This window comes from Thamnophis elegans, chromosome 3 (genome assembly GCF_009769535.1).
Source record: "Thamnophis elegans isolate rThaEle1 chromosome 3, rThaEle1.pri, whole genome shotgun sequence".
Lineage (NCBI taxonomy): Eukaryota > Metazoa > Chordata > Lepidosauria > Squamata > Colubridae > Thamnophis > Thamnophis elegans.
In genome coordinates, this window is record NC_045543.1 from 21,351,093 (window position 1) to 21,370,229 (window position 19,137).

At 38.0% G+C, this 19,137-nt stretch overlaps 1 protein-coding gene across 2 annotated transcripts in view; it reads left to right on the forward strand.

Annotated features, from left to right (window-relative positions):
• SLX4IP (SLX4 interacting protein) overlaps positions 1-19,137 on the forward strand; it is an 89,058-nt gene that overhangs the window by 32,371 nt on the left and 37,550 nt on the right. The window lies entirely within an intron of this gene.

The following is a 19,137-nucleotide window of genomic DNA, read 5'->3' on the forward strand; positions in this document are numbered from 1 at the left end:
GTTCATGGAGAATACAAACACTAAATGATGTAACCTGCCCATTGCAGTGAATTTGCCATTACCACTTTTGCCTGATTGTTATCTTTGTTATTATCAATGCATGAACCTTCTTGCAACATATCCAATCAGCTAAACTAATACAGCCGTGATAGACTTTAATTAAGAGGTGCTCTGGGCTGTGGGAAGGCATTTCCTCTTGGATAGGGCAGCCTTAGTGAACTTCTGATTTCCCCAGTCACTAAAACAAGAATTGACAAGAATATATGCAGCCCTCTCACATGTATATAATCCCCAGCCTCCCCCAGAATCATGCAGCTAACATTCAGTGGCAAAATGCCAACTCTGGGTGATGTTTTGGAGCAAAATAAAGGCTTAAAGCGTATCTGAAACTTCCACTAGGCTTAAGGCGGAGATTTCTTTAAACAAAAGGCAAAATCAGGACAAAAATGTATGTCATTTACAATGAATTTTTAACTCATATTTTCTCTGTGATTTTTAGGGTGCAGAGTGGGGAACATTCCAAAAAAAGAATAAATTGGTTCTGGCTGGAAAGGTTTACAGAAAATAACTTCAAATTCCAGTGAATAACTTGATCCTGAGCAGCAGCTTTGGGGGAAGTAATAGCGGTGGGCTGGTGGACTAGAGAGAGAAGGTAGATATCTGGAAAACCTCATTGCTCAATCAACTTCTATATGTCTGGATTCAACCTATTTCATTTATTATAAGATGGGACACCTCAGGAAAGATCTGCATAGTTTCTGTTTAGTTGAAGACCAGGGACTATATAACACCTGAAGATGGAAGTGTTTAAACATAAGACTTAGGAGAAATGTTCTTCGGAGCCCTTTGTGTTTTGAACTGAAAGAAGCTTTCTGTTCCATGATTTTTCATGTTTCATTGTTCTAGCTTTGGGTGGGTGTATTTATGTCAAAAAGAAAATTTTCTGATTTTTCTTGAAGAGTTTAGCTCGTGGAAGGTGAAAGAAGGCATTGTTTGTTTGTTTGTTTGTTTTCAATTGAAAATAATAATCATTTCAATAAATGTACTGTAATATTTCTCAGATCTTTATGGGCCTTAGTCTTCCTAATTACTGCCCATTACCACAGCTGCTTAATGTTATAATCATTAACTGTGGGAAATATTTTCCACCTAGTAACACAATCCAGTGGAAATTAAAAATAAGGCTTTGAAGTATTAAACATGTAAGGGCAAGTTTGGAAATGAATTTCCTTAAACTTGTGTTGACAGTATGTTTAGAAATAGTAGCTTCTGGTCAGTCATATTACTTTAAATTGAAAATGTGAATTTTGAGAACAGTTAATGGAACAGAAACAGAGGAAATTAGTGGCATTTTTGGAAGTTTACGGTATAAAAAGCTTGGAACTGTAGCAGGTTCACTGCTATTCCAATATTCTACCTTTTTGTATCATAGTATGTACTGTGAAGCTTTTTTATATAGATATTTCTTATCTAGTACACCAATGCTTTGCAACTTTAGCCATTTTAAGATGTATGGCCAATGAGCATTGGATGCTGGAGTATTCTGGGAATTGAAGTCCACACATCTTAATGTGGCTAAGGTTGGGAAACACTGTAGCAGGCTGTGCTTTTTGGTTAAGATGAAATATGTGAGTGTTGCATCAATTATGAGGAGCATCTAGATACATCAATTGCATCACTTCCTCTGTGTGCTTAGGTATCTAATCACTACTCCATTCAGCTGTGTGATTTACAGCAGGGGTCAGAGCAGAATGTGTGCAGATGCCAGGCCTCATAAATTTGCCCCAGATCCATGCACCCACCCATTTATTTAAAAGAAAAGGGCCTCTTTCTTTTTTGGAAGAAAATTTGATAAATGGCCTTGTGGAGAGACGGTAGAAATACTATGTGAGTTTGGGATGTTAAGAAATTCTATTTTTTTTTTAGCAGATTGGCAATCCCTAATTGACCCTGTAGACATTGGGTCTCAAGAGTCTGTTTTGTATTCTTAGTCAAAGATAATAAGAATTCTCTAATTTTTTGCATGTAGTTGTTCCTGAACAAAGTACCTCTCTTTATAACTATATGTTTGTGATTGTGGAGGTGTTTGCTGTTCTTGTGCATTTGAAAGAAATATGCTGCAATTCATAAATGTGCATGCCCTTGGAATCTGATATTATAAATATGAATTTGGGATTGCATCCAGATACAAAATATTTTGGTGAAGTAAATAAATGCTAGTTGTCATAACAGAGGTGATTTTGAATTTGAAGTGCTTTATTAATATTCACTAGCTTCTAATTTCTCCTCTATTGATTATGGCCTATAACATGAAATTGCAGACATTCTTTAATTAAACTTACTATCTAAATTTACTTTAGTGTGGCTTGAGCTTATTTCTGTAATTGAAATGAATCGATCATTTAATTAAAAACCTTAAGTCAAAAGTATACAAAAGAATGGAGCCTTTAAATTCACAGAATTCTTTATAAGGTATGGACCACACCATACTACTGAATTGGATCTCCAGGATAAGACTCACAGGATACTGCCCTGCAGTGATTTTTGACTATCATAAACTAACTTGATCTCCCATTAGTATCTGTATGCAAGTTTGTTAGAGAGTAGATGGTATTTGAAGACTCAATTCTGTTTCATGAACTCTTGTTTCGATATGTTGTCTAATGTTGGCCTGAAAAACATGACAGACAGCAATGATGGTGTTAAGATGTTGGTCAGGTACCATAGAGACCCAGGTTCAAGTCCAACCTCAGCCTTGGAAATTCACTGGCGATTTTGGGCGATACTTTCTTGTCTATTTTATAAGGGTTGTCAGGGAAAATGGAGGAGAAAGTGCTTTGCATGTTGCCTTGAGCAACCTGAATGAAAAGAGAAGTGGAAATCTAATAAATAAATAGGTAAATAAAACATGTAAAATCAGTTTAGGTGACAGAGGTACAACAATGAATTAGATGGTGGCATAAACTGAAGTCTAGTCTTAACAAGATGGAAATATTGACAATGGTGCCTGGATGTGAAGCCCACATACAAGCCCACATAAATATCTAACTCAGCTGTACAGACTCTAAAGTATCAGCTAGAAACCTAGAGAAACATAAAACTCTTAAATAAGATATTCTCATAACTGCTAAATCCCTTATAAGATTTTTTTCCCCAACATCCCATATTCAGGTAAATTGTTGGGAGTTTTGGAGAGGAGAAGGACGAGGATGAAGATTGTTGGGATTTTTTTTTTTGTTTTTTTTTAAAGACACAATGCAGAACTTTAAGGAAAAAAACAGCAATAAGTCCTGGATGAAAGCCTGGAATCCTACTAGGTTTTTTTCATCTCCCTTTGGCCCAGATCCAAGTTTGGACTTCCAGATTAATTTTTTGTTTAAGATAATTTACATGCTGTGTATATGCTCAGTTCTTTTGCATTTTATACAAAGTGACTTTATATCAGAGGGCATTCTGATGTAAGAAAATACTCTGTATGTTCTATCGCAGTGATGGCGAACCTTTTTTGCCTCAGGTGCCAAAAGGACGCATATGCGCGCTATTGCTCGTGTGCCCACCCCTCTAATGCTCCCCTGCGCCATGCCCCTTGCGCATGCACATGTGCCCCACCCCTTGCTGCCCTGCACATGCACGCACAGCTTTCTTGGAGCTTGGGGAGGGCAAAAACGCCCCCCCAGAGGCCCTTCTGAGGCCGGAAACAGCCTGTTTTCTGACTTCTGGTGGGCCCAGTAGGTCCACTTTTCACCCTTCCCAGGCTCCAGAGGTTTTCTAGGAGCCTAGAGGGGCACAAAATGGCCCAACATGCAAACTGGAAGTTCAGGAATGGACTTCGGGGTTGCCCGTTAGGCCGTTTTTCATTCTCCAAAGGCTTCAGGGGGCTTCTCTGAAAATGGCCAAAAATCAGCTGGCCAGCATGTGCATGCACGCTGGAGTTGACAAGGCAACACCTTGCATGCCCTCAGAAATGGCTCCACATGCCACCTGTGGTACGCATGCCCTTGGTTCGCCATCACAGTTCTATCGGTTTGAATCTTTGTGCTTTGGAACAATTGCAATGTTACACCCCCCAGCTATTATGATTTGCAAGGGACTACCTAAAATTAAAAAGGAAACTTTATGTTTTATTTTCTCAAGTGATAATGTTGAATTACAATACAATTTACTCTCGGTTTACTTTCCTGATTTGGGAGAGGTCCTGTTTTCCTTAGCCATCAAACTCAAAATTATAAGGGCCAGAAGGTAGGACTATAGAATCTGCATCATTCTTTCTTCTTGATGCTCAAGAAAGACTGAGAGAAATTCCTACCTCATGCTTCCATTGTAAGAGAGAAGATGCCAGGTAAATTCAGCTCCCTACAATAGACGGTATCAGCAGTAATACAAAGGCAGAAAGACAGGACAAACTATTTGAATATAAGAGGACTTCCCGAAGAAGAAATGGAAATCTCCCACCTTTCACCAAATGGGCTTATACTTAGCCCCAAGCAAGAAAATATACTATTAACCTATTCTGTTGTGAATTTTAATTTCTTCCCTTAAAAAATCAACTTTGCCAGTAAGAGACACTTGGTAGATTTAGTCTTTCCATCCTTTCAATTCAATAAGGTAAAGGTTCCCCTCACACATATGTGCTAGTCATTCCTGACTCTAGGGGGCGGTGCTCATCTCCGTTTCAAAGGCGAAGAGCCAACGCTGTCTGAAGATGTCTCCGTGGTAATGTGGCTGGCATGACTAAACGCTGAAGGTGCATGGAACGCTGTTACCTTCCCACCAAAGGTGGTTCCTATTTTTCTACTTGCATTTTTATGAGCTTTTGAACTGCTAGGTTGGCAAAAGCTGGGACAAGTAACGGGAGCTCACTCCGTTATGCAGCACTAGGGATTTGAACCGCTGAACTGCTGACCTTCTGATCAACAAGCTCACCATCCTAGCCACTGAGCCACTGCGTCCCTTTTCAATTCAATAGTCCTCTTCTATTTTTTGTTGTTGTGTTTCATTTTTTTAAATGTACACTATCCAATTTTAAACAGCTGAATATCATCCAAATTACTGAATAGTAGGACATCAATTTTTATAAGCTAAATAAATGGCTATATCTCCTATTCTTTCTCAAATTTAAATTTTTATGAGTTCTACCTTGCAGGTATGATAAACTAAAAAAGAAAAAGATTAAGACTTCAGCAAAAGAGAATGTGAATCAGAACCATAAATTGAAATACTATAATGTTACAAGTTCATGCCTGGTAATCAACACATCTTTTAATGTGCTGAAACTTTCTGGCACAGGGATTTAACATCTGCAGATGTTTTTGTGCTTGGAATATGGTGCGCATATGACTTAATGAGTTGATTACTGCGGTAGGTAACATCTTAAAATAATGGGAAAACTAAGAAGAAATAAGGCAAATAGGATGCTCTCCTCCCTCCTTTCAATCCAGTGGGAAGTTTTCTTTTCTTTTTTTAATGGATTCATGGCAAGTTCTGAAAAGCTGCTTCCAGTTGGACAATCCCTTAGTGGCATGGTTGAAAAGTAAACTTCTCCTCCTTCCCGGCTTTCTGCATTTACCATATTGTGTGCATAAAAATGCCTCAGGGCATTAACTCTTTCCACACTAATTTGGGAAATAGGAGTATCCCTTGTTACTATTCCATTCGATATTAACATTGCCTGAACGTAGATTAGACCATTTTTCTCAGGCTGCATGTAGCTGGGCTCAGTTCTTAAGTCAATAATGCACATCAAAAGCAACAACTTGAGAAACTTTGGTGAAATGAATTATTTAATTTTATTTCAGAACTGGACGACCCATGACCTGTTGGGCCATTGTTTCAGAGATATTTCCTTACCTAAACAGAAATAGAATGACCAAGGGCCAGCTTCCCCACTGACTTTGCTTGTGAGAAGCTGGCAGGGAGCATCGGAAATCACAATCACCAGAATATATGTATGTATGTATGTATGTATGTATGTATGTATGTACGTACGTGTTGTGTTTGTGCTGATAAATAAATAAAGGGAGACTAGTATAGATCTATTTCAAGCTATTTAGCTCTCATCAGCTAGCCATACCCTTACTATTAGAACCTGTGCTGTATTACATCTTAGGCAGATGTGTTAATCACTAAGCCACAAGATTCTCCTCCTTTATCAGCTGAGCCAGGGAAATAGGTATGTATTTAGTGTCACAACCCCTGGTATGCCCAAATATGGGAGGAAGCTTACTGCTTCCATTCTCTGTCTATCGGCTCGTCACAAGAGACCATCCAAACAGAAACCCAATTTTTTTTTTTACTGTTGCCTTTGTTGAAGAGCCGAGGTGGCGCAGTGGTTAAATGCAGCACTGCAGGCTACTTCAGCTGACAGCAGTTAGGCTGTTCAAATCTCACCGGCTCAAGGTTGACTCAGCCTTCCATCCTTCCGAGGTGGGTAAAATGAGGAGCCGGATTGTTGTTGGGGGCAATATGCTGACTCTGTAAACCGCTTAGAGAGGGCTGAAAGCCCTATGAAGCGGTATATAAGTCTAACTGCTATTGCTATTGTTACATTTGTGTTGCATTTGTGCTGATAAATAAATAAAGGGATACTAGTATAGATCTATTTCAAGCTACACTATATTGCCAAAAGTATTCGCTCATCCATCCAAATAATCAGAATCAGGTGTTCCAATCACTTCCATGGCCACAGGTGTATAAATCAAGTACCTAAGCATGCAGACTGTTTTTACAAAGATTTGTGAAAGAATGGGTCGCTCTCAGGAGCTCAGTGAATTCCAGAGTGGAACTGTGTTCCCCCTCCCATATTTGGGCATACCAGGTGCTTTGACATAACACTTATTTATTTCCTTGGCTCAGCTGATAAGGGAGGAGAGCTTGTGGCTTAATGGTTAATACAACTGCCTAACATGTAAAAACAGCCCAGGTTCAAATCCCAGTAAGGGTATGGCTAGCTGATGAGAGCTAAATAGCTTGAAATAGATCTATACTAGTCTCCCTTTATTTATCAGCACAAATGCAACACAATGTGTGTGTGTGTTCCAGCATAACTCTATAACACCTTGCGCAATTTCAACCAAACTTGATACACAGATGACTTACTCTCTGGAAACAAATACTGTGGGGGTAAGACACCCCTTGTGGGGGGCTGTTCTTTTAAGATACAGAGTGTTGTGCTGTACTGCCCTACTGGATTCTACTGTACAGCACAGTGGAGTTACCATGGTAATGGCTTCACAATACTCCACAAGGGGGCTCCCTCAGGTAAGGGGGGGAGGAATCCAATATTAGAAATTACATTTGGTTTGGACATTTCCCCCCTATAAATAAATAAATACCTGGGCAGGTATCGGCTAATTGGTTTATAGTTAAGAATATTTGAATCTCATTTGCATTATGAAAGCTCTTAAGATATGAGTTTGAAATGCAAGACTATACACAAATATATGTATAGTCTTGCATTTCATTGTTTATAGTGAATGTATGACACTTGGTTAAAGTAAAATGGATAGTTTTCCTTTTGACTATGAATTTGAATGTGGGTGACCTGTTTTGTGTTGTAAAGAAGATTGACAGGATATGAAAAGTGTTTGGTAGATAGCGGAACAAAGGAAATACTATTCATTCCCCAGCTACTCTTCTGAAGCATAAAGATGGATTTTTGAAGTGGTGGTTTAGAGAAGGATGTGGTGATTGGACATGATTATTTGTCTTTTGCTTGATGGAATGGAGTTTCCGAAGGGTATCTGGGTCCTTTCTCAAGCAGTATATTGTTAATTTAGATGTGAAAATCAAGCTGCTTCCTAATGAAGTATGTTTTAAGAGCCTTTCTAAGTTTGTATGTTGCAATTATACGAACTGTTGAAGCAGGCTCTCCATTATTGTTGTTTTGTTTAGCAGTTTAAATGAGATAAGCATATGATGTAAGCTTTAATTTAATTATTTGGGTTGCAGTTCATTCCACACTAATCTGGAGTAAGTAACAGAAATTTGTTAGGGCTTGCTTCTTGAGCTGTCAGTTATGTGCCTAATAGCATGATGGGGGTCATATTCCTGCAAAGTAATACTGAACATTGTTATAGGAACTTGCAGCATGCTTGTAATAAATATCAGTTTTGTGTTAGGTAAATCCACCATTGTATGTTTACTTATAACCAGTGGTGAAATTCATTTTTTTTTTTACTACCGGTTCTGTGGGTGTGGCTTGGTGGGTATGGCAGGGGAAGGACACTGCAAAATCTCCATTCCCACCTCACTCTGGGACCAGCCAGAGGTGGTATTTGCCAGTTCTCCGAACTACTCAAAATTTCTGCTACCGGTTCTACAGAACCTGTTGAATTTCACCCCTGCATATAACCTATATTTGCTGTGTCATTTGGACAGTCTTTTACCATTCCTGATTTAGGCAATGCTTTTCTTCCATCTTCCTTTAATGATTTTCTTTTATTACTTTACCTGATATATAGGTAGTCCTCGACCTGTGACCACAATTGAGCCCAAACATTGTTAAGCGACTTTTGCCCCATTTTATGACCTTTCTTGCCACAGTTGTTAAGTGAATCAGTGCCATTGCTAAGTTAGCAACAGGATTATTAAGTGAAACTGGCTTCCCCTTTGACTTTGCTTGTCAGAAGAGTGCAAAAGAGGATCCTGGGACACTGCAACCGTCATAAGTATGAGTCAGTCATCTGAATTTTTATTATGTGACCATGAGGATGCTGCAACGGTTGTAAGTGTGAAAAACGGTTGTAACTATTTCAGTGCCCTTGTAACTTTGAATGATGAGTAAATGAATGATTGTAAGCCGAGAACTATCTGAATAAAAACAATCTTTTAATTTGTTTGCTGTATTTTGAACAAATAATTAGGCTTCTCAAGCAACAGAGCAAATTTAGTGATTCAGTACAGCGACCCAACAGTTGGCAAAGAGAAAAAGATTCTTTCTGTGGTTGCTGCGTGTTATTTTCACTTGCCACAGGCAACCTTCCTGTTCCTTTTGGTCTCCGGGAACCTCAGCGACTAGGAAGTCATCAGGTGTATAATGCATTTCCAGTTTAAGATGCTATCGCCAGATGTATCTTAGTTATGCTTGGAGAAAGCTTTACATTTCATCAGCTTTTGGCATGAAGAAGAAGGAAAAAGTGCTCTGCCAGCACCAGAGAGACTGAATACTCCCAACAATTAAAATAGTCAGATGATTCTTAGGTTATGAAACACAGCAATTTACAGTTTGAAGACATTGCTGGCTTTGTTGTGAAGAGTGAATAACTGAAATTAGGGAAGAGGTACCATAACTCAATGGGGCAACAATGTAGGGTGTGTAATTCTAATGCTTCATTTATAGCAAGGCTGATGATGACATCATGTACACTGCCAGGGCTAGCATGGCAATAGCTGTGAACACTCTGAAGCCATGCTGGAAAGAAAAACTCTTTTCCTCCTTCAGGAAATATGAAATTAAGCGGGGAAATGGAAGTATATGCAATATATTTGTGAAGGCGAACCTATGGCACATGTGCCAGAAACAGCACACAGAGCCCTCTCGGTGGGCACGTGTGCTGCCTATGGCACATGTGCCAGAGGCAGCACACAGAGCCCTCTCTGTGGGCACGTGTGCCGTCGTCAGCTGCACTTCTGGGTTCCGTTGCACACGTGTGAAGACCAGCTGGTCCGGTGCGCATGCGTGCATGGCCAGCTGCTCTTTTCCGGGTTTTGGTGGTCCGGCACGCATTTGTTGGCACTCGGTGCCAAAAAGGTTAGCCACCACTGCAATATACCTTTCCCCAAGATCTTTTACCGATCACGTGTCAAATTTGCTAATAAAAATATGTATTATGTATGCCTTGGTTTATTCACAACATTATCCTATTTAATGTATTTATTAAATGTAAAAGCAGAATTTAGCAACTAAGTATTAATGGGAACATTTTAAAAATGTTATTACCGTTTAAGCCTTTAAAATCATGGTTTCTATGTTTTAATCAAATTGACCTGTTGACACAAAATAAAGTTGACTCTATCAACATGATAATAAGATTTATGTCTTTTTCTTCGGCTGTTTTAGAAAAACAGTGTGGAAAAAGCTGTGGGAGCAAGGCAAAGCAAGAAGATATCTTGCATAAAAGTTGTGGTGCAGCGGTTAAAATGTAGTATTGCAGGGTAACTCTGCCCACTGCTGGGAGTTTGATTCTGACTGGCTCAGGGTTAACCTTCCATCCTTCCTACCATAAGTAAGTCTAGCCTATTGAAGAGAAATATTAGAGGACACTAGTCTTCCAGTACTTGAAGGGCTGTCATAAAGACAAGGGAATTCTCTTATTTTCTAAGGCCTCAGTGGACGTGACAAGACGTAATGGGCGGAAGCTTGTTAAAGAGAGATCCAACCTAAAAGGAAGTAGAATTGCTCTGACAGAGCAATTAATCATTGGTATAGTTTGCTCCCTGGAGTTGTGGGTGCTACATCACTGGAGGTTTTCAAAAGTAGACTAGAGAGCCATTTGACTGGGATGGTATAAGGCTCCTGTCTTGAGGAGAGGGTTGGATTAAAAGACCTTCAAGGTCCTTTCCAGCCCTATGATTTTATGAAAGGAGAGCGGATAAGGGCTTTCCCAAGATCACACAGAGAGTTTCATAATAATCAGAGATGTGAACCCATATCTCACCGGAGTGCTATAAATTCACACATCCATCTGTATTGCAAACAAGTCCAGTTGTACCCACAATGGCTTTTCTGCTGAGCTATTGGTTAGACTATATTTCATGAACTTTCCTACTCTATGCAAGAGCCAATGCAGTTGGCCAAGCATTTCTTTGAGTTGGAATATAAAGCCAAGTATGCATCCCAGCGAAAGTCACTCAGCCTGGTTGGGCAGTCATGGCAGGTGGCAGTCCATTTGCGCTGCTTGGCATCCAGTCAGATGCATGTGAATGAGAGCCTCTTCAGTTCCTTGGCAACGAAATGGATTCCCTCCCTGAACCAAACAGAGAATTGAAAAAAAATAATTGTATATAAGTTTGAATGAGTGTGTGAAAAGCAAGAAGTGGATTTTTCCCCAGGAGACACGGTGTGGAAGCAACGGTTCTGCAACCTTGCTGCCTGTTGGTGGTCTAGTAATATAATTAGCTCTGCAGTCATGAAGTTTAAAATGTCTCATTAAAAAAAATAAAGAAATACTTAACCTTCTTAATAAAAATTATTAGAAAAGTATTTTTTTCAGTTACTTGTATAATAATGAAGAGCAGTAAGACTTCCAAGATTGATTTCTACAGTTTTTTTCAGTTCTCATGTTTTTAGGAATTAACTGGCTTTTTTAAAAAAAAACCATTACACATAGCCTTAACTTGTGTTTTTCTTTCTGTTAATATCTAACCAAACTGAGGAAGGTAAAACAGCTGGTTGCTAAGGCAACCAGAATTCCCTTCTTGTGGGATTTTTTGGCCTGGCATCGTGAGAGCAGAACCTTAGAAGGAAAAGCTGAATATAGTATATTATTTTTTTTTAATGGGAGATTCTCCAAAAGTTACCTCATTAAAGCAATTAAGTTGGTTTCTTTAGGAAATAGGCAAAGTGAACATTTCAAAGAAATAAGCTTGCTTTTGACCAGTGCAAAAGATAAAATATTGAGTTAGTTGGGCAGATTTTGCCTCTATTGAAATGTGGATGGAGGTGAATATTACTGTATTCACCCAGTAACATTACATACCCACCCCTAGTTAATACGCTCATATCACCAATAGGGTTTTCTGCTTCCTCTACTCTTCACTCCCAAGAGAAAGGGGGGAAGGAAAAAGGGAGGGGAAAATGATCAGAACTTGTGGTGAAATAAAAGTTCATTTCCCTTCTCTGCGTACTGGTGCAAAGTATCACTAATCTTATATTAAGATGATGTTGAATGAGCAAGGGAGAATAGAGTAGAACCTGAAAGAGAAATTATTCAAAGCTTATTGAACAGACCCTTTTTCCTGGTGTCTTACCAACATCAGCTTCCTTGTAATTTAAACCCATTTATAACTTGTATACAATTGCCTTCTGAAACAGCTAAGCAATTCTGCCCCATCTTCTACACTGCAGTCCTTCGGATCTATCATGTCTTCGCCTTGCTAAATATACCTAACACTTCCAATCTTTCTTTTTCCCAACCTCTTATCTTGGTTGTTGGCCTCTGGATATTCTCCAAGCTGTCAATGTCCTTCCTAAAATACAGTCCGCACCACTCAATTCAATATTCTGGCTGCAGTTTGACTAACGTGGAATAAAAAGGAGTAATTACTTCCTTTGAGCCCTGAATCCTGTCCTGATATAGCTTCTGTTTGGTATCTCTCTCCCCCCCACTCCCACTTTTGTGTCATCCACAAATTTGATGATTTTATTTTCTAACCTAACAGGTAATTTATAAATATATTAAACAGCAGAGTGCCTATAACAGTGCACCACTTGACACTTCTTCTAGCTTGACATGGAGCTATTGATATATATTCATTGCATACAATTCACCTAGCTTCGTATTCATCTTATGTTAGCATAATCATGCCCACATTTTGTCATCTTCTCTGCTAGAGTTTCATGAGTGACTTTACTGAATGCTTTGCTGAAGTTAAAAGTCATTTAAAACTTGTCATAAAATCAAATAGGATATGAGTTTGATTGACATGGAGAAACATGTGGTCACTTCATCCCCAACTTTCTGATTACTTTTAACTCTTCTGTTCCCTTTTGATTGGGATCCGATCTGGAAATGCTGATTCATTTTTGTTTCACCTTCAGAAATTTGAAATGGCTGGCAAGATCAGTGTGGAAATTTTAACCTTTCAGTCTTGGCCATATTGTTTTCTCAACCAATGTCCAAGTAGATAAAATCACCAATTGCTTCTGTCTCTCCTCCTGAAGGTGTTCATTACTGTTCCAGGTGGACATTCTCCAAATTGTCTTCCTGACTTGGCAGTTTATAACACACTCCCATGATAATATATCATACAACAGAATACAAAAGGTAAAGATTCCACTCGTACATATCTGCTAGTCATTCCCGACTCTAGGGAGCGGTGTTCATCTCTGTTTCAAAGCCAAAGAGCCAGTGCTATCCGAAGACGTCTCTGTGGTCTTGTGGCCGGCATGACTAAACACCAAAGACGCACGGAACACTGTTACCTTCCCACCAAAGGTAGTTTCTATTTTTCTACTTGCATTTTTACATGATTTCGAACTGCTAGGTTGGCAGAAGCTGGGACAAGTAACAGGAATTCATTCCATTACGCGGTGCAAGGGATTCAAACTGGCAGACTGCCGATCTTTTTGATCGACAAGCTCAGCATTTTAGCCACTGAGCCATCGTTGTATTCTTACCCAAATACTCTAGACTGGACTCCTATGCTCAAATTATTGGGCCTAAATACATGGATTCACTTCTTTCATATAAAAAGACACGTTTCTGTTTTATCTGGCTGGCTTTAAAAAAAAAGCGGTCACAGTTTGTCACGCAGCACAGATTGCCATAAGTAGTTGCCCATGCGATCTCTGTCCTAACCTAACTTGTTGGCTCAAGTCAGTTTGGTTCATAATGAAATAGAATAGTTATTGATCCTTGCTACATGCATAGTGTAGAATTAAGTCCATTTAAGAATAGTCAGTTGAATATTAGTAATATTGTATGATTGGTAGGAATGCATCTTTACAGGAGAGTCATTGTGACATTAGATTTCTAGATTTCTATATTAATAGGAAACATTCACTGAAAGAATAGAATGCTTTGATGTGTTTATCAAAAGCCTGCTTTCTTCCAATGAATTAAGAGATGGCTCCAATACCTCTCATCTTCTTTTGATCTCAGGTAAAGTATTCATGAAAAGTTGATGGCAAAACGTCTCAACTGATACGGAAACCTTTAATATAATTAAATATTCTGTGATCATTTCAAAATAGGCTTCATTTTAGCATGTGCCTTGAGAAAAACCCTAGTGTATTATATTTGACAAGTGCAGGAAAATGTGTTACAGTTCACACTTAGCTCTTTCTAAATCTACCCCATCTTTCCATCTCTTCCTCACACCAGCTCCTACACTATTCTGGGACCAAGGAGCATACTAAATCCTCCTTGGTTTGGGCCAATCCAGTAATGTGTTTCTTTTTCTAAATCTGTTTTTGCTATTCTGCATCTTTAAAGTCTCCCCAGTATTCATGAGTCTTGCCAATATGCTCTACCAGTTTAGAAATAATTTGAAGAAATTAGGTCAGTATTGATAAGAGCAGGTAGAATCTTTCTTTGTAATTCCTTCTGCAAGAACCTAAAAACCTGAGAGTTTACATTATCTTCGTTTTTTCCTTTTTATTGTTGTAAGCCACCTGAAGTAGCCCCAAGGCAAGATAAGTGGCAAACAAATTCAACAAATCAATAAATAAAGATCAGATCTGATCCAACATCACATGTGCCAAATTGATGAGAGAGGACAGAACTTTAATGAGCAAAAGGAAGGTAAAATGCAGAATCAATGGATTGTTTATTTAGTTATGAATCAATAAATTGCTTCAGTCAAGCCAGTTGTAAATGGTGTGTGGAAACAATACCCACAGTCAATGCAATACAGCAATAATGTATGATAGGAAAAACAGAATATATTACAGTAAACAAATGCAATCAATATAATAAAATATTGGCTGACCAGTGCTTTTACTAATTAAAAAACAGTTCACAGTTGCAAATATTTGCAGAAGATTTGGGGATGTTTTAAAAATGTATATATTTTTTATTTTATAAACTAAACAACATACATGTCAAGGCATTGAAGTACTTTTTTGTGTATTCTCATTACTTTTTCCATTTGAAGTATATTTGAAGTATTTAAAGCATATTTTCTTCTTCAGTTAATGGTTCTTTTCATTGCTGTTAAATTTTTACTTTTTAGTTCTCAAGTGATTATATATATGTATATGAATATATGTATATTTAGATATTTGTCAAGTCAAGGATGTGTGTGTGGGTGACACATACGTGTGTGTGTGTAACACACAAAGTCATTTTCTTATAGTTTCATTGCTATTAGTATAGAATGGGTTTGCAATTGAATTCATTTGGCTTTGATTTCTAATTTTAATGGGTTTCCTTCGCCCCATTCATAGAGTCCCAAATGCCCTCATACTTGTTGTAAACTACTTTTAGTTTTCTCTTTCTGTCAATGGTAACTCTACTAGTTATTTTTGCTCATGCTGCTAGTATACCGTAGTATTGGAACTGCTCACAGTCCGTCCGTCCGTCCATCCGCCCATCTTACCAATATGGTAATTTTTCAAAGGTTACCAGGATTGCAAGCCCAACTCAATAACAACAGTTATTTAATTAATTCAATTTGTATAGATGCCCATCTCATATTTGTGACTTTGGGCGTCTCACCTAATTAAAAACAATAAAATTGTTTTTATTAAATAACCAAAATACAAAAATCAATCACAAGCGCCATAACCCCCCAAAAACAATTATATAAATTTCATATATACAGTCATGTTCCATTTAGTGTAAATTCTTAAAATTAATAAAATGTTTTTAATCAGGTAGAATTAAATTAATTTGGATTGGATTAATACAGAGGTGAGCAATTGGTTTTTAATTCTCTGACATACTTCATTTGCTTAAAGTGCCTATTCCTTCTGAGATGATTCTATCACCTGAACAATCAACCGCCTTCCTTATAATGGCCTAGTTCTGTTGGCTTTTATTCCCTGTTGACTGATAGGAGAACTTTAACTCAAATATTGCAGGACTGCTAAGTGTATGACACCATTATTCCATGGGGGAGGAGTTTGTATTTTGGAGAGGAGGCCTGTGCTTTGCTTGACAGACAGTTAGTTTTCACTCTATGTCCATTTGTTCAGTAGCCATTCAGTTGCAGCAACACTGAAAAACATGGACATACCATCGGTCTTCGAGGTATTGGCCATCATGGCATTCTTGTGGCAAAGTGATCATAAGTGTTATCTGGGCACTCGGGTGCTCAGCTTGCAGTTTCAATATTGCAGGGAACTATGGCCACACAATTGTCATTTGCAGGCTACCCTGCTGGCTTCCCACAAGCAAACTCAAAGGGGAAGCCCTTGCCCTCAGCAACCTCCCGCCCACACACAGACTCTCCAAGACCCTCCCCTGGCCTCTCATGATTTGTGTGTGACCTGCATTGGCGCTCTCCTGGTGTCTTCCATCCCCCCACCAATACTCCCTACAATTCTTACCAGGGATTCCCACCTTTTCCCACTAAATGACTTTCACTTGGTGCTATGATGGCAGGGGGGACTGCCTAGATTGCTGTTGCTAAGCAATGCAGTCATGTGATGTTGCACTTATGATTGCATCGCTTAGAGACAGCAATCCCAGTCTGAATTGCTGTTACAATTAGAGGATTACCTGTGCTAGATATGGATATTCTATATATATTATGTGAAAGTTGAGCAATTCTTTATTCATGTAAGAAGTAATACTGGAGTGTTATTAAATAATTCAGTAGTTGTTCGCTCTTTTTGTTCATATATTGATTAGATGTATAACAGAGAAATAGGTCTTTCATCTGTATATTATCTTTTAAAATATACAGGTAGTCCTCATCTTTTGGGACCAGTAATTTGACCATTAAGCAAACCAATTGGTGACCAAAACCATGACTGTGCTTATTATCTTATTTCAGCTTTCCTTTGTCTTAAAGAACTGCAAAGATTGTAAAGGGGGGGGGGGGTATTTTTTCATCAATATTGTAACTGAATGGTTGTTGTATGAGACAATCACTAAGTGAAGATTACCTGTATGGAGAAAAAAGAGAGGAAAAGCTGCTTAAACATACTTATTAGAAAACAACTCGTTGAACTCCTGGAAAAAATGTATTTTTTTAACTGCTGGACAGTTTTTAGGCATGTAGTCCGATTTAGTATTACTTTTAGCTGATATCTCTTAGATACACTGTGCTTATGAATATGGAATCTAGTATTTCACAATACTAGACATCTTACGTTTTGTCTATATTCTTGTGAATCAAGTGTTTAGCATTGTATCAGTTCTGAGGCATAATATAAGTATACTATCTGCATTAATCTAATTTATGTGGGAGAATTCAGTTTGGCTGAGCACAAGTCGTTAAATTCTGAACTTTTTATGTTTCTCATAGCCTTTGGCAGAATTATGCATAGCTTCATGGCCTTACTATTTGTCTTTTTCATTTTATATTTGTTAAGATATAATGATGTCCATTACACCATCAGATCATTTTATTAAATTTTAAAAAAATCCATAGCATAAAGGATGCCAATTACTTGTAATTTTAATAGCCCGAGTCCATCCTGAATTTTAGATTCCAGATTGTTGTAGTCTTCCCAGCTTAGTTTAGTTTAGCATAGTTAAACACATTAAAATCCAATTCCTATAAATCCCAACAAGCATGACCAAAAACCATGATTGCTGTAGGAGTTGAAATCCAACTCTCGAAGTCCACTGAGAAATTTGATTTGGAAGGTGACATAATTTCCCTTGTTTTTGTTAGCAGGTTTTTATTTTTAATCATAGGGATTAAAATATAAAGCAGTTAAGCTAAAAGTTGCTTTGAATACAGTTCATTATAAGGTTGATAAAAATATTGTTTACTGCTGACTGATTATTGCTGTCTTAAAAGAATAAAACACATATTAGAGCAAAACAGTTTGAGATGCTAAATTAATGGAAGATTGGCAATCTCATCTTTTGCAGGAATAGATGATTCAACTTGGCTTTTATTTTTATGATGATAGTGTATTAGTATAATATTTCTTAGATGTATTTAAACAGTAAAGAGCATAGAAATGTGTGTGGTCAATAAATTATATATATACTATATACATACATACATACACACACACACACACACACACACACACACACACGGTTTGTCATCCAAATTTGATATTTTCTTTCCATAACTGGATTGATAGCTCATACATAATTTTTCCTGAGAAATCATAGGTTGCAAAGAAAAAGTCAAATTACCTCCATTATTATTGTGAAATCAACTGAGTTATGTTTTGACACCTGTTTTTAGGAGATTTCCCACTTGTGTCATTTTGTACCATAACAGCAATCCCTGACAATTAACAGTTCCTGTGAACTTTTGAACTAGTATTATCTCACTCACCCATCAGAATAAAATTCAAATTCTTCCAACAGCAAACAACATTAAGTTACTCAAATGTAACTTTTTGCCAAGAACTTGACCTTAGCCCTAAACTTCATAAGTAGAATAGTGGCCCATAGTTTGAAATCAGAAAGGAAATGGATTTCTTTTTCCCCCTTTGGATACTCTCTCATGGATAAAAACGTCCAGTACAATCAACCTACCAAAATCTGTGTGCTTATGGAACTCTGGAGATGGGGAATTTGTTCCATAGTGAGTAACTCAACCGCTCACTGTATGTAGACAGTTGACACAGCACTTGATTTAAAGTTGTACCTGGATATTTACTGTAGGACCTTGAGGTTGCCTTAACTCATGTGAATGAATTATAATAAATAAGTGCTGTCGCTTCTGATGGAATCTGATCTGGGCCGTGGCGTTTGATAGGAGGGGAGGTCAGAGTTACCTATCAGGCCATCAGCCATAACTGAGACAAGGAAGATCAAGTGGCCTTACATTGTTGGAGACTCAGGAAAGTAATGACAGCACTGACCACACAGACTATTACAAAGAATAGTTTTCAAGTGGCTAGTTGGGCTCATATGAATTACTGTACTTAGGCCACATTTTGACAGTCAATAAATATAAAGGGCCTACCACAGAATGCCAACCTGCAACATTTTAATGTCCTAATTTCATTCTGTTAGTGTTCAGTGATAGTTAAAATTTACCAGCAAGCTGCCTTGTCAGCCCTTACTAAAATTGAATGTTCACACTACTTTAGTAAACCTGTAGAATAGCTGAGTTTTGTCACGGTGCAATCTAAAATCTCTGCTTTGAATACTGTACCAAATGCACGTAGGTGAATGAAGCACTTGTATCTTATGAGTTGATTAAAAGGCAACCCCAATCCATTTCAACAGAATGAGATAGATTTCTGGGACAGCATACAATGGCGGGGGTTTTTAAACAACAAAAATGTATTTGTACAGTATTTGTTTATATATTTTTGAATTTATCTCCCATCCT